The sequence below is a fragment of the Salminus brasiliensis genome, chromosome 16, assembly GCF_030463535.1.
Source record: "Salminus brasiliensis chromosome 16, fSalBra1.hap2, whole genome shotgun sequence".
In the NCBI taxonomy this organism is placed as follows: domain Eukaryota; kingdom Metazoa; phylum Chordata; class Actinopteri; order Characiformes; family Bryconidae; genus Salminus; species Salminus brasiliensis.
In genome coordinates this window covers 9,606,265-9,619,669 of record NC_132893.1, presented here as the reverse complement: position 1 = coordinate 9,619,669, position 13,405 = coordinate 9,606,265, and positions in this window count along the sequence as shown.

Below are 13,405 nucleotides of genomic sequence, written 5' to 3'. Positions count from 1 at the left end.
AGCCAGTAAAGTGCTGATAGAACTGAACTGATATGGTCAAATTTTCTAGTTTTAGTAAGGACCCTGGCTGCAGCATTTTGAACCAAATTAAGTTTATTAAGGTTCCTGCTGGAACAACCTGACAAAAGTGCATTATAGTAATCTAGCCTTGATGTAATAAAAGCATGTAGTAGCTTTTCTGCATTCTGTAGAGATAAGGAGTTTCTTAGTTTGGCGATGTTCCTAAGCTGCATAAAGGCTGTCCTACTCATTTTATCTATATGTTGCTCAAATGATAAATCTGAATTGAATATGGTGCCAAGATTTTTAGCTGCTAGTCCAGGAATAATGGAAGCATCAGCCAAGTCTAACATTAAGTCTGATAGTTTATTTCTAGTGTCTTTTGGACCTAAAAAGAGAACCTCAGTTTTGTCACTGTTAAGAAGAAGGAAGTTATGTGACATCCAGAGTTTTATATCCTTTACACAGTCCTTCATTTTCTTTAGTCTAAATTTATCGTCAGGTTTGGCTGATATATAGAGCTGTGTATTATCTGCATAACAATGAACGCCATGTCTGCTTATAACTGAGCCCAGTGGTAACATGCATAATGTAAATAATAGCGGACCTAAAATTGAGCCTTGCGGAACTCCATATTTTACTTTTGTGTAATTTGAAGATAAATCTTTTATCTTTACAAACTGATAGCGTTCAGTTAGATATGAAAACTACACCACTTGAACACGCACAGACCTTTTACAAAGTTGATGCTTAAAGCAGTCTGTTCATATCTACCTCTTGACTAAATATAGTCATTTAAATTACATAGTCCCATATAATAAATACATTTCTTTATGAAATAGTGCACTTTAGTGTTTAAAATACATTTTAAATATATTGCCTCCTTTTAACATCCTTACCGCACTAGAGTGTTTCATTAACATCATAATGTGGGGATGTTTTTCAGCAGCAGGACTGCGGTGATAGAGTCCTGATAGAGGGAAAGATTAATATAAATGAAAGAACACCTGAAAATGATAAATGAAGAAAACCTGCTACAGAGTACTCTCAGTACCTCAGACTGGGGTCTTTAATTGCTGACAAAGGTGCCTCAACCAAGTATTAGACTAAGGGTGTGTACAGATATGTAACCCCTAAATAAATAAATATTTTATTCAGTAAAATAGAATTATATATTTTCTAAGAACCTGTTTTCACTTTGTTATTATTTGCGATTGTGTGTTGATGTTTGAGGCATAAAAAGTACAAAATCTATAGTAGAATAAGTATGTAACATAATCAAATTTGGAGAAGGTGCAAGTGGTGTGCAGACTTTCCAGCTTGACTGTAGATGCTGGATTATAGTAGCAAAGTCTAGCACTTCATCTTTTGTTCCTGTAAATTGTGTCATGCTCAGGAACCAGGAAAACACAGCTTCCTCTACTTATAGAAAAAAGCACATCAGACACAGGCCTTTAGTCAACTCTAGGGTGTCAGTCTGAGCACAGAGTTTAATAAATTGTGATACAGCACATACGTGATTGTATTGATTGTATTTATGTGTCATTCTATGTGTCAAAGCCAGATGAATAATAACTTTAGTTTCCCGTTGATATTTAAAGACAGAGTGAATATATTGGCACATTTTATGGGATACTCTCACTAGTACACATTTAAAATTCACTCCTGTTTTTTTACTACCTGCTGGTAATATGTTCTGTTCTAGAATAGGGAGGGCACATACTTTATAACTAATAATAAACATCCCTGGGGGGGGGGTGCTTTTCATTACATCATGATTAGCCAATATCAGAGTTTGCCAAAAAGTTTTTGAAGTTTGTTAATGGGAATTTTTTTTTATAATTCTTCCAGAAGCACCAGGATTCTGTGCAGTCCTTCTACACCCAGTTCTTCTACACCAAACTCGCTTATCCATGTCTTTATGGACCTTGCTTTGTGCATCAGTGCTCAGTCATGTTGGAACAGGAAGGGGCCATCCCCAAACTGATGTAAAGGCTTGAATGCAGCTGCTCGGCCATGGAAACCCATTCCATGAAGCTCTCTATGCACTTTTTGAGCTAATCTAAAGGTCATGTGTTTGGAGGCCTATATATATATAAATTTAAATCGCAGTTTACTCTTTTGAAACACTCAAGCAAATATTAACAGTAAGATCAGATTATATAAAGCACAAAAAAAAGTTAGTGAATGCACACAATTAATAGGTAGAACATTTCAATGGGTAACAACTCGACAGAACACCTGTTTGATAGCAAGCTTAGGTAGCTAACTATGGATATAGATTTTTTTTTTAAAGAAATTAACCACAGCCCTCGCCCACAGAAAACACTGTGTCAGGTGAGTCAGCAGTGAGTGAGGGACATGTTTAGCATTAAACTTTAGAGGTTTCGAACACTAGCTAACATCAGAATTACTGGGATACAGCTCTGGTTAACGATAGTTGAAGTTTACTATGTGCGCAGTGGAGGTGAATGTATACCACAACGTAATAAACTTGACAAAAGATGTAGTTACTGTGTTGAAACTATATATTTGATGAACTCCTTGTAATATTAAAACAAGTCAAGTCATCAGATTTATTTGTATAGCGCTTTTTACAACTGTTGTCGTCATAAAGCAGCTTTACCTAATTAGTAATTAATAAAAGACAAAGAAGAAAGAAGAAATAAAGTTAGACATGAAGGATCAAAGACCCCCAGTGAGACCCCCCACCTTGGGAGGAACCAAGACTCACAAGGGGGACCCATCCTCCTCTGGTCAGAACAATTTAAACATTAATGATAAAAATGACCAAACCGGATACAACAGATAGTTAATAGTGGTGATATTAATAGTGGCAGATAGTTACGAGTCCATTTAGGTTTTAACATGGTCATTAAACAGGTAGCAGTGGTAGGCGGGTGAGCCGCTGGTCTGCTATGGGTGGTGGGCCTGCTGGTTGGACCGGTAGGTGGCAGCTGGTTTGGCGCAGGTAGAGGGGACCTCAGCGGGCAGTCTTCCAGCAGGTCGGGCTGGGTGGCCATTTACATATAACAACAATGATCATTGCCTGAATGCCATCATTCTGTTTATACATTCCTTTATAAACTTTATTACTTTCTGTACTTTATTACATAAAGTATTCTATATGATCAGTGCAGCTGAAAAAATGGATAATGGGTTTATAAACAAGTGTAACTAATAACATCTAGTGGTTGGTGAGTGGATGTGTGTGTATATATACATATATTGTGTTTGTTCTTGAGGGCTTACTTCATTACATAGAAGAGTCAGAGGAAGTCAGGCGAAGTCTGGTTATGGGCATTTGGGCTAAGCCCCCGATGTTTAAAATGTCTGGCTCCGCCCCTGATGTTGAACCACATATTCAGCCTGTTACCACAGCTTTAAATTCTTTTATATGTAGTAGCTTCCTCTTAATCACAAATCCCATAGGATGTTTAATTATGTTTGAGGGTGTTTATCAAAACTGCAGTCCTCCTTTGCTTTCTAAGTGATCATAGCCCTATTGCCTCTTTATCAAGGTTACAGGATTTATTGCCTTTCCACCATGTGCACATTAGCTTTGTAGTGTCTAAAACACAAATTCCCAACTCAATATAGAAGGAAACTGAGTTGGAAAACACTGAAGTAGTAAAACCAGATACAACAGCTAAATCAAAATAAACTTTGAAGCTTTGAATTTTTAAAAGAACATTTATAACATGGTTCTACACAGAACCTGTTAAAATGTCTCTCTATAGCACCAAAAAGAATTTAATTATAGTCATGAGTCAAATAAACCTTTTTTCTGGTACAGATCCCTTTGCTTAGAGTGTAACTGTCTCTTGGTTTTTGTAGCTTATTAGTTTTAGCTTGTAGCTTATTAGTTATAAGACATTGTCATATTTCGCCTAAACTCAACACCCCCAAATACATTGTTGCTATATATTTTTTTCACAATCATAAATCTATTATTATGACATTCATTTAAAGGTAAGTGTTTTTTTTCTTCTCCTGTAAAGTTGTTTTGGCAATACAAGGTTTTTGTGTGACAGTGTATTAGCTTGCATGCTTCAGCACACAAACCTTCATTTTCTAGAGTTGTCAAGCTGTGGATCCATAAAATCATCAGCTAATTTTAGTTATCAAATTGTCAGTTGAAAACCACTGAATCATTATGTTATTGGTTTATTGTTAATAAACAGCTCAGTACAACAATAAAACAACAAAACAATTCAAACACATTACTGGACTCAGAAGTTTGTTATGGCTGACACGTAGCTCCAGCACAGGAGAAAACAGGAGGGAAACAATGATGGGAAAATCCTGTATCAACATGGCGAAGTAATGCAGCTGCAGGCCCTGGCCACCTTCCCATTCTCCAGGACTGCTTACTCGACTGCAGTCAAACAATTAATGCTCCATGCGGAAACAGCCACATAGATGTGTTCTCTCCTGACTCCAGTTTCAAACCGCTGCAGTTTCTGGCCCTTTCCTTCTTCAAACTGCACTGGACACACTCCCACTATTGTTGCCCTTTCCTTCTACAAAGCTCTCACTAATTCTTGGAGTGATGTGCGATGTGTCACTAGGTCTACTAATGTCACCTCTCCTTCCTCTTATTTTCCACTCTTATTTCAGGGTGGTATAAACAACAGTGATGACTTTACTTTTAACCTTGAATCACCAAAACTTGCTTGCACATTGCTAATGTCTTTTACAATATATATATATATATATATATATATATATATATATATATATATATATATATATATATATATATTTAGCAGCTAGTCTAAACGGCATACTTAATAAAACAAACTTTATTTTCTCTAAGTGTGAATTTAACATTATAGTCATTATGGCTTTTAAAAAAATGTTTTTTTGGGCAGGTGGAGTAGTGCACTATAGGCCCCTGTGGCGCGGCCTAAGCTGTTGGCCTTTGTTTTCCTTACATTACTTTTACTTTTATACTTTAAGTAGCTTTGAAACCAGTACTTTTACACTTTTACTAGTGCTAGTACTAGTTCATAATGTAATTAAGAAAACCTTTCAAGAGAACTGTTACACTGTTAAACTGGGACTGGTAGGATTGCTATACAGACATATCCGAACCCCCGCTTGACTACAAAAGACCTGTAGACTAACGGAAGATGTATCTAACTCTGAAATGATGGTGCATTATTCTACTGTGCAGCAACACCTGCACAAATATGACTTTTATTGAGGAGACAAGACTTATTGCGTAAATGCAGTGATTGCAGCACCGTGGGAAGGCTATTTATGTTTTCATTTCCCTAGGTAGCTCAGTTGAACTGATTTCAGCTTTTTGGCATAAGCAATGATAGTGACAAAGAAAAGATTTCATAAAGCGACATAGCAGTTTTGTTGTTATTTACTGTATCGAGTAAAAAGATTAACTTAATGCTTCAGCTTCTGTAGTTGAAAGTCTTTAGATAGTTCCTCTATAGTTCAGAGTCTTTTAAAACCCTAGTATCTACACTTCTACCTGAGTAATGAATGTGAATGCTTTTGACACCTTTGGATACATCATGGTCACGAACTTTTGAGTGTTTCTTACAATGGACAGAGTTACAGCTCTGGGTCACAATAGGTTTGGCTGGGAAACTCAGGAAAACCTCAGGAAAGCACGAGGTTCAGAGCGTGCATCCATACAATGACTCGTTAAAGAGTTCTCTGAGCCATCTCTGCAGAGTTGCCTGTTACATTGCAGGAAACATTTATTGTTCTGTACAAGCTGTTTCCCCGTTTCTTTATTGGTAACAAACAATTAAAACCAGTAGGGTGGAGTGATTCTCCTTTTTGTTTTGTTAGAAACTATGTGACACCAGAAAGAAGTCTGGAAGTACTAGCAGTTTTGGTTTTACATTTGGTTTTACTAAATATTACACTCGAAACAAAAAGACGTGTTAGACACAATAAACTACCTGTTATATGTTAATGTTTCAATTGTTTTTGTTCAATTGATTATTATTATAATTATTGCAGCTGAAATAGTGTACTTAATTTATTATTAATTTAATAAACCTTTGGAATTGGGGTTTAATTAAAAAATACAACAATATATACCTGATTTTAATGATAAATCAGGTGAGCTGGTGATATGTATACTGTGAATAGATACATTAGGGATGTCCAGATCTAAACCAGTGGTAGGCATTTTTATGGATCGGATACTGCTTTTTTAAAACAGACATTATTCTTAACTGTGTTTAAACATTTCTTTCTCAAAAAGGTTTGTCTGTATTTTCCATTTTTGACCATGGCATAATAAACTCCCACTTGTGTAGTCTTCCCATTATATCTATTTTTATATTACCTATATTCCATTATATTTATTTGATGAGATATACTCCCACCCGTGTTCACTCTACACAAAACTATCCTGGAAATGCTCTGTTCTACCAGCGAACCTCACTTCTTTCAGTTTTTTCTTTCTAAATCCGCACTGAGTTCAGAACCAAGACGTGGAGGCTGAAGCAAATCATAGCTCATTCAGTCTTGGTCAGGCCTCACTTGTAAAAGAAAATTACTACCCTGGTTAAATTAAGGTAAAAAAAACAAAAAAAACATTATTATTATTATACACATCAATGGTCAACCAACAGCTCAGATCAGTTCAGTGTGTGTACCACTATGCACACATACGTGTAGTGTACAAGTGATTTGACGGCAGTATTTTAAAGAAACTTAAGAGCAGAATTGTCAGGGGGGTCAGTCAGACTGGAAGTCTTACACAAGGGCTAAACTGTGATGGCTAAAGGACTTGGTCAGAACATCTCAAAAACATCCAGCAGGTTTTGTGGCGGTTCTTACCAAAAGTGGTCCAAGGAATGACAACTGGTTAACTGGCGACAGGGTCACAGGCTCAGTGATGCTCATGGAGGCCCCACCTCCAAACTTACAGGACTTAAAAGATCTGCTGCTGTCTTCTGGCAGAAGGGAGGCCAATATAAATTTAAGGGTAGATAGATAAATAGACAGACAGACAGACAGACAGATAGATAGAAAAAAATAATATGAATTTGTTTAGATCATAGCTCTCACCAATGACAAGACGTTAAATACAGAAAAATACCACCTCATTCCAGTGGTTCAGTTTACAATTAGTATCCTTTGATCGTGCTTAATGGGCTCAGGAAATGACCACAATCTTAGTGGAGGTTGGCCTAGTGAATGAAGAAGAAAAAAGGAGAGGAAATTAAAAAGTAAACAGCATATCGTTTCGTTTTCCTTAACATCTGGCAAAAACAGCCTTTGCCAAGGCACAGGCATTTATCAGCTACTCTCATAAGAAATGGGTAATACATTCTTTTTTCATGACTCAATGTGTGACTAATCAAAGTTCAGTTTTCCACAATACCCTAATGTTAAGAACATCTTAACTGGTTTAAAAATGTATGTTGTGTTTTCACAAAACCCAGTCCATTACTAATGCTTTCATTATAGGTGTTATTGTGAAAAGCTAAGATGAAGATGACTGATCTTCAAAAGACATAAAGTTAACATAAAACATTCTTCATAAAACATATAACATTTTTAAAAATATTAGATTTTTTTCTTTCAAGCTTTTTGAGTGAAAAATAGAAAGGAGCACCATGCTAAAACCAAGGTCTCATTAATGAATGAATAATTGAATTAATTAATAAACTAATTAATTACTTAATTAATTAAATTGTAAGACCTTGTAATAAGTAACTATTTAAAGACTCCTCAAAACCTTTTCCCAGCAGCTAGTGCCTATAGTCTTCTCTAAGCAGCTGCTTAGCACTCTGAAATAAACTCATGGAATAATCATCAGACAAAAACCTTGGGAAACAAATCCTCTGGACCTCAAGAGTCATTGCCCTCACAGTCCCCAAACCTTATTATCAAAAATCTGTGGACCTCAAAAGTAGCAGCAAGACTTCTGCAGTTAGAATAGATGACTACATTTTTTCATGTGATGCCATCTAACAACAAGTTTGAGAAAAATAAGATTCTAGCCACATGTGCTTCCTGGAGATAAGTCCCTCCGGAAATAAATGCCATTAGTGAAATCTCAAGCAGCATCTATCCATCTAACTAAAGTCATTAAAGTGTTTAGTTGATGGGACCAGAATGCCCAAGTAGAAGTCAAACACAAAGCAAAAGGAAACCACCCTCATGACTCGACTACTAGTCATGAACGGAAGATTATATTCACATTTCGGGTACACTCAATGTGAGGAAGTCCTCACCCCAAAAATGACTCATAATTTGGTAATTAAATGAAATGATGTAATTGAAGTGGGAGAACACCATGATGTAGTCAGTAAGTGTAGCCTTTTCTTCCATTTTCTTCAATTGCCGTAAGTGTGCAAAAATATGATAGCCAGCTATCAAAATGTATTAATTGTTGACAGTTTGCCCCAGCTATTAGTAAGATTTCTTCTGAACATTTGGACATTTTAGATATCACATGGCTTTAAGTGTTGAAATACAAGAATACAAAGTTAAAGATTTGGTTGGAGGAGGTTTGGTTTCATGGTTGGCTTCAGCATCCCAGTAGAACAATAGTCTAAAAGGAAATAATAAGACAGGACAGGATATCCTCACAATACAAGACCATCCTCTTCATCCCAAATAACAGCACACAGCTCTATGCTGTCCCTTAAGTGTGTGTGCTCATTAGGTGGGGATTTAGGTAGTGCCAACAAGTGGATCCTTAAAGTTTGTTTGTTAAGGCAGTGCCACTGTCATCATGATCCAGCTGACATCACTGATTAAGGCCATTAGATGCTTGCTTAGTCAAAGCCACCTGGTCCAGACTGCATATAGAACAGAGGAAACAGCTGGACCAGACACACACATACAGTCTTCTGAAAAACACCCTCTTTGAGTTCTGTGGTTTTACATATCAGGAATATAAAAAAACATATGGTCCTTAGAGTCTTAATGTTAGATATATACAACCTCTGATAAACAACACACAATAGATTTCACCATGTCATTATTTATTTTACAAAAATGAAATCAAAGTGGAAAAGCCATGTGTGAATCAATATGAATTTAGAAGGAATCAATAGCTTGTAGAACCACCTTTAGCAACAATAACTAGAAACTAAATCATTTTCATACTAAAAACTAATCATTTTCTTTAGGATTTTTTCTGTCTCTCACATTGTTCTGGAGGAATTCAGTTCATTAAGATTTGTGGCTAACAGCTCACTTACCACTATTGTCTCAGAGATTTCTTTTTGCTGTAATTTCTTTATTTACAGTAAAAAAACAAAAAAAACAAAAAAAAAACGACTGTGAGCTGATTATGAGATAAGTTATAATGTGGAAGGCTGTCCTAAGTCTACCCTTAGGGAGATGTAATTCTCCCACCATGACCCCAGACATGTTTACAGTTTTCTGTGAATGGCATAATAGCAGCAATCACAGAGGGGGTTACTCCTACTCCTGACCTACTTTAATGGGAAACACTGGAAGGAAACGTTAACGAGATGGCATAGTGATGACAATGTTCAATTAGACCACAGACCCAAAGATACTCCATATGGTTAAAGTACTAAAGGTTCAAATGTTTTTATAGAGATTTACACCTTAGACAAGAACCTTTTAGGAACTATTTTAAGAGTGCAAATAGTACTGGCTGCATAGGTTGGAAAGAGCTATGTTGGTAGACATTATTAACTAAAATTGAGGTATATCAGTGATGTCTTGTGATGTATTTTAGATTGGGATATCCTTAAAAATGTGGAAGAAGGATCAGAGGAAGAATCAGATGCATTTTCTGTTGCAATGGCCTAGTCAAAGTCCAGGTCTCAACCCAAATGAAATGCAGTCGCAGTAACTATACAGACAAAGGGTAAAAGCCATTTGAAATAGCCTTAATAAAGCCTCTTACTGAACGCAATACGCAATAGAACAAGAGATGGAGTGTTTTATCTCAAATAATATCACATTGCGAATAACATCAGTGTAACTAATTGTTGTATAAGTATCTTCAACCGCAAGGCAAAATGAAGCTCCTTGACTGATATTCAAAACTCCTGTAGTATGAACATTGTATAAGTATAGATGCAGCTTATAAAGCAATCATAATGATTTAACCTCCATTGCAATTAGGTCTATTAGCAAAAATTACAAACGTTCCGATGTTTGCAAATAATTGCAAGGCAATAATTGCAAGGCAATGATCTCTTCTCTAAACTTTTTGTTTAGCCAGCTAACTTAGCCAGGTAACATGCAATCAAAGCTTACAGCCAACAAACTAAGTCAGCCAAGGTCTTTGATATGTTTTATCTCAAGCACACCTGATGCATTTAATGAAGCCTATGTTTTGCTATCTGATTTGCAAATATGTGCTGTTATAAGGGATTCTATTCAGTAGGTTGAATAATTCTGAAACTCTCATTAAATAATTCTGCAGTACTCATTAAAAGTGCCATTTTGTGTTGAATGTGGAAAAGCCACTTGTTATATTAGCTGTGTTGAGTTATTTAAATTGTTCTTGTTTGATTAGTTTATTGCAAACATTTTGGTAATAAACCTACGGTAGTTTAATACTTTTGATTGTAACCGTACGTCTCAACAGAAAACAGAGTGACACAGCTGAGAAAAGAGATACAGGTAACTGCTTTCAAATGAAATGCTAAATGCTGAGTGTGTTCTTAACAACAGAAAACACAAACATGCAGCATAACACAGATAATGCAGGTGCACATTCTGAAAAAGCACTGAAACACTCTTATATCAAACCTGTCACTGAACAATGGATTGTATCAGCAGAAGTTTTCCTTCAGAGAGTATCCTGCCCCTGGCAGGGTATTGTTACGAGGTCCACCACAGTGGGAGCTTTGAAATCTACTAATCAGCATTTCTCCTGCACTTTTTTGTTCATGTCATGTCATACAACATGTTTAGTTCCCTTAAGAATCTTTTGAGAACTACACTGTGTTCCAAGTTATACATTTTATAATTTATAATATGATATACATATTATATTATAAATGATATAATTATATAATTCCCAAATGGTTGATGAAAATGACAGTCAGTTCAATTTTCAAGTCATTAACCGTTGATGTATAGAGTATAAATGGAATTTTATTAAACAAACCTCAGTTGTAAAAACAATTGTTGAATTTACAGAATTAAGAGGTCACATTTTTATGTTTATGTACAACTGCAAGCCTCTGGAGAATCCTACATCTTGAGGTTTGTGGGACTCCAGCAAATACCTGTTTGCTGCTTTGTAATGGCATTTTACAGTTGTGTTCAAAATAATAGCAGTGTGTTCAAAAACATTAGTAAAGCAGAAAATCTTTATAGTAGTTTTTATTACCATGCATTGGGAACATTGCATACTGTTTTCCAAATCAAAAGAAGAAATGTATATAATTTTTAACTACTTTACAGAAAAGAACAAAAAATGAAAATTGGGCTGTTCAAAAAAATAGCAGTGTCTGCATTTGTCTTTACAAACTCAAAATATGTACTCTTTTTTTTAGGATTTAATTACTGTGGATTGAATAACCTCAGTTTTTAGAACTGCTTCACATCTGTGTTGCATAGAGTCAACCAACTTCTGGCACCTGTCAACTGGTATTCCAGCCCAGGATGCTTTGACTACATCCCACAATTCATTTGCATCTCTTGGTTTTGCTTCAGAAATGTCATCTTTGATGTCACCCCACAAGTTTTCTGTCGGATTAAGGTCCGGGGATTGGGCTGGCCACTCCATAACATCAATTTTGTTGGACTGGAACCAAGATTTTGCTTGTTTACTGGTGTGTTTAGGGTCGTTGTCTTGTTGAAACACCCATTTCAAGGGCATTTCCTCTTCAGTGTAAGGCAACATGACATGTTCCAGTATTCTGATATATGCAAACTGGTCCATGATCCCTGGTATGCGGTAAATATGCCCAGCACCATAGTAAGAGAAACATGCCCATATCATGATGCTTGCACCACCATGCTTCACTGTCTTCAGAGCGTACTGTGGCTTGAATTCAGAGTTTGGGGGTCATCTTACAAACTGTCTGCGGCCCTTGGACTCAAAAAGAACAATTTTACTTTAATCAGTCCACAATATGTTTCTCCATTTCTCTTTAGGACAGTGGAGTTGTTCTTTGGCAAATTGCATCCGCTTCAGTAAATGTCTTTTTTTTAACAGTGGGACTTTGCGGGGACTTCTTGCTAATAGATTAGCTTCACACAGGCGTCTTCTAGCTGTCACAGTACTCACAGGTAACTTGAGACTGTCTTTGATCATCCTGGAGCTGATCATTGGTTGAGCATTTGCCATTATGGCTATTCTTCGATCCATTCGAATGGTAGTCTTGCGTTTTCTTCCGCATCTCTCTGGTTTTGCTCTCCATTTTAAAGCATTAGAGATCATTTTGGCTAAACAGCCTATCATTGTCTGCACTTTTTAAAATAAGTTTTACCCTCTCCAATCAACTTTTTAATCAAAGTTCGCTGTTCTTCTGAACAATGTACAGCATGTGCTGGCTTCACCCTTAAATAAGGGCCACCTGATTCACACCTGTTTCGTCACAGAATGATTGACCTCACTAATTGAACTCCACGCTGCTATTGTTTTGAACACACCCCTTTCAATTAATTATTCAAATACACAGACTTGAGAGCATGCATATCATGAATGCTGAGTCTGTTGGTTTTCTAAGAATCTACTGCACCAACTGGTACATTGTTTGTCATGTGGTAATATAATTTATACCAAAAACAGTGATTATCTGGTTAGTCATATTGGACTGCTATTATTTTGAACACAACTGTAGCAGTTCTCTTTATCTGATTAATTTGTCTGGCAAAAACCTATCATTGTGCCTTTATCTGCACAAACCCGCCTGTGCTCTGAATCAGACAAAAATCTTTTTACAGTCTGATGATCACACTTAGGTTTTGGCTTAAATATCTTAAATATTGAACTATTTGACGCATACTTATGTAAACACCAGACAGTGCTTTAACTATTTGTCTCTGAGCATGTCATGTTCCTGCTCTGTTTTCCTCTGTTCTCAGCAGCTGCATTAGACAATACAGTGCAAAAGTGACACAGCTAACCCTTCTTCCTGTATTTTTCTTCCTACCAGCCTTTGAGCACGTAAAAGGATAGGAAGTCACATACGGTTATTTAAGCATATTGTCTTATTTACTGCACTGCATCAGTGTTAGATTCTACACATATCTTAATCATCTCTGAGAAGAGCTTACACAATTTAAAATACACGTATTCCACAGATCACCTTTAACTTCTACAAAAAAAATGACAATAGTGAATGTTAGTCGAGTCAAGTCAAACTTATTTGTATAGCGCTTTTTACAACTGTTCTCACAAAGCAGCTTTACATAATTAGTAATTAGTAAAAGAAATAACATAAGAAGACAAGAAAGATCCAAGACCCCC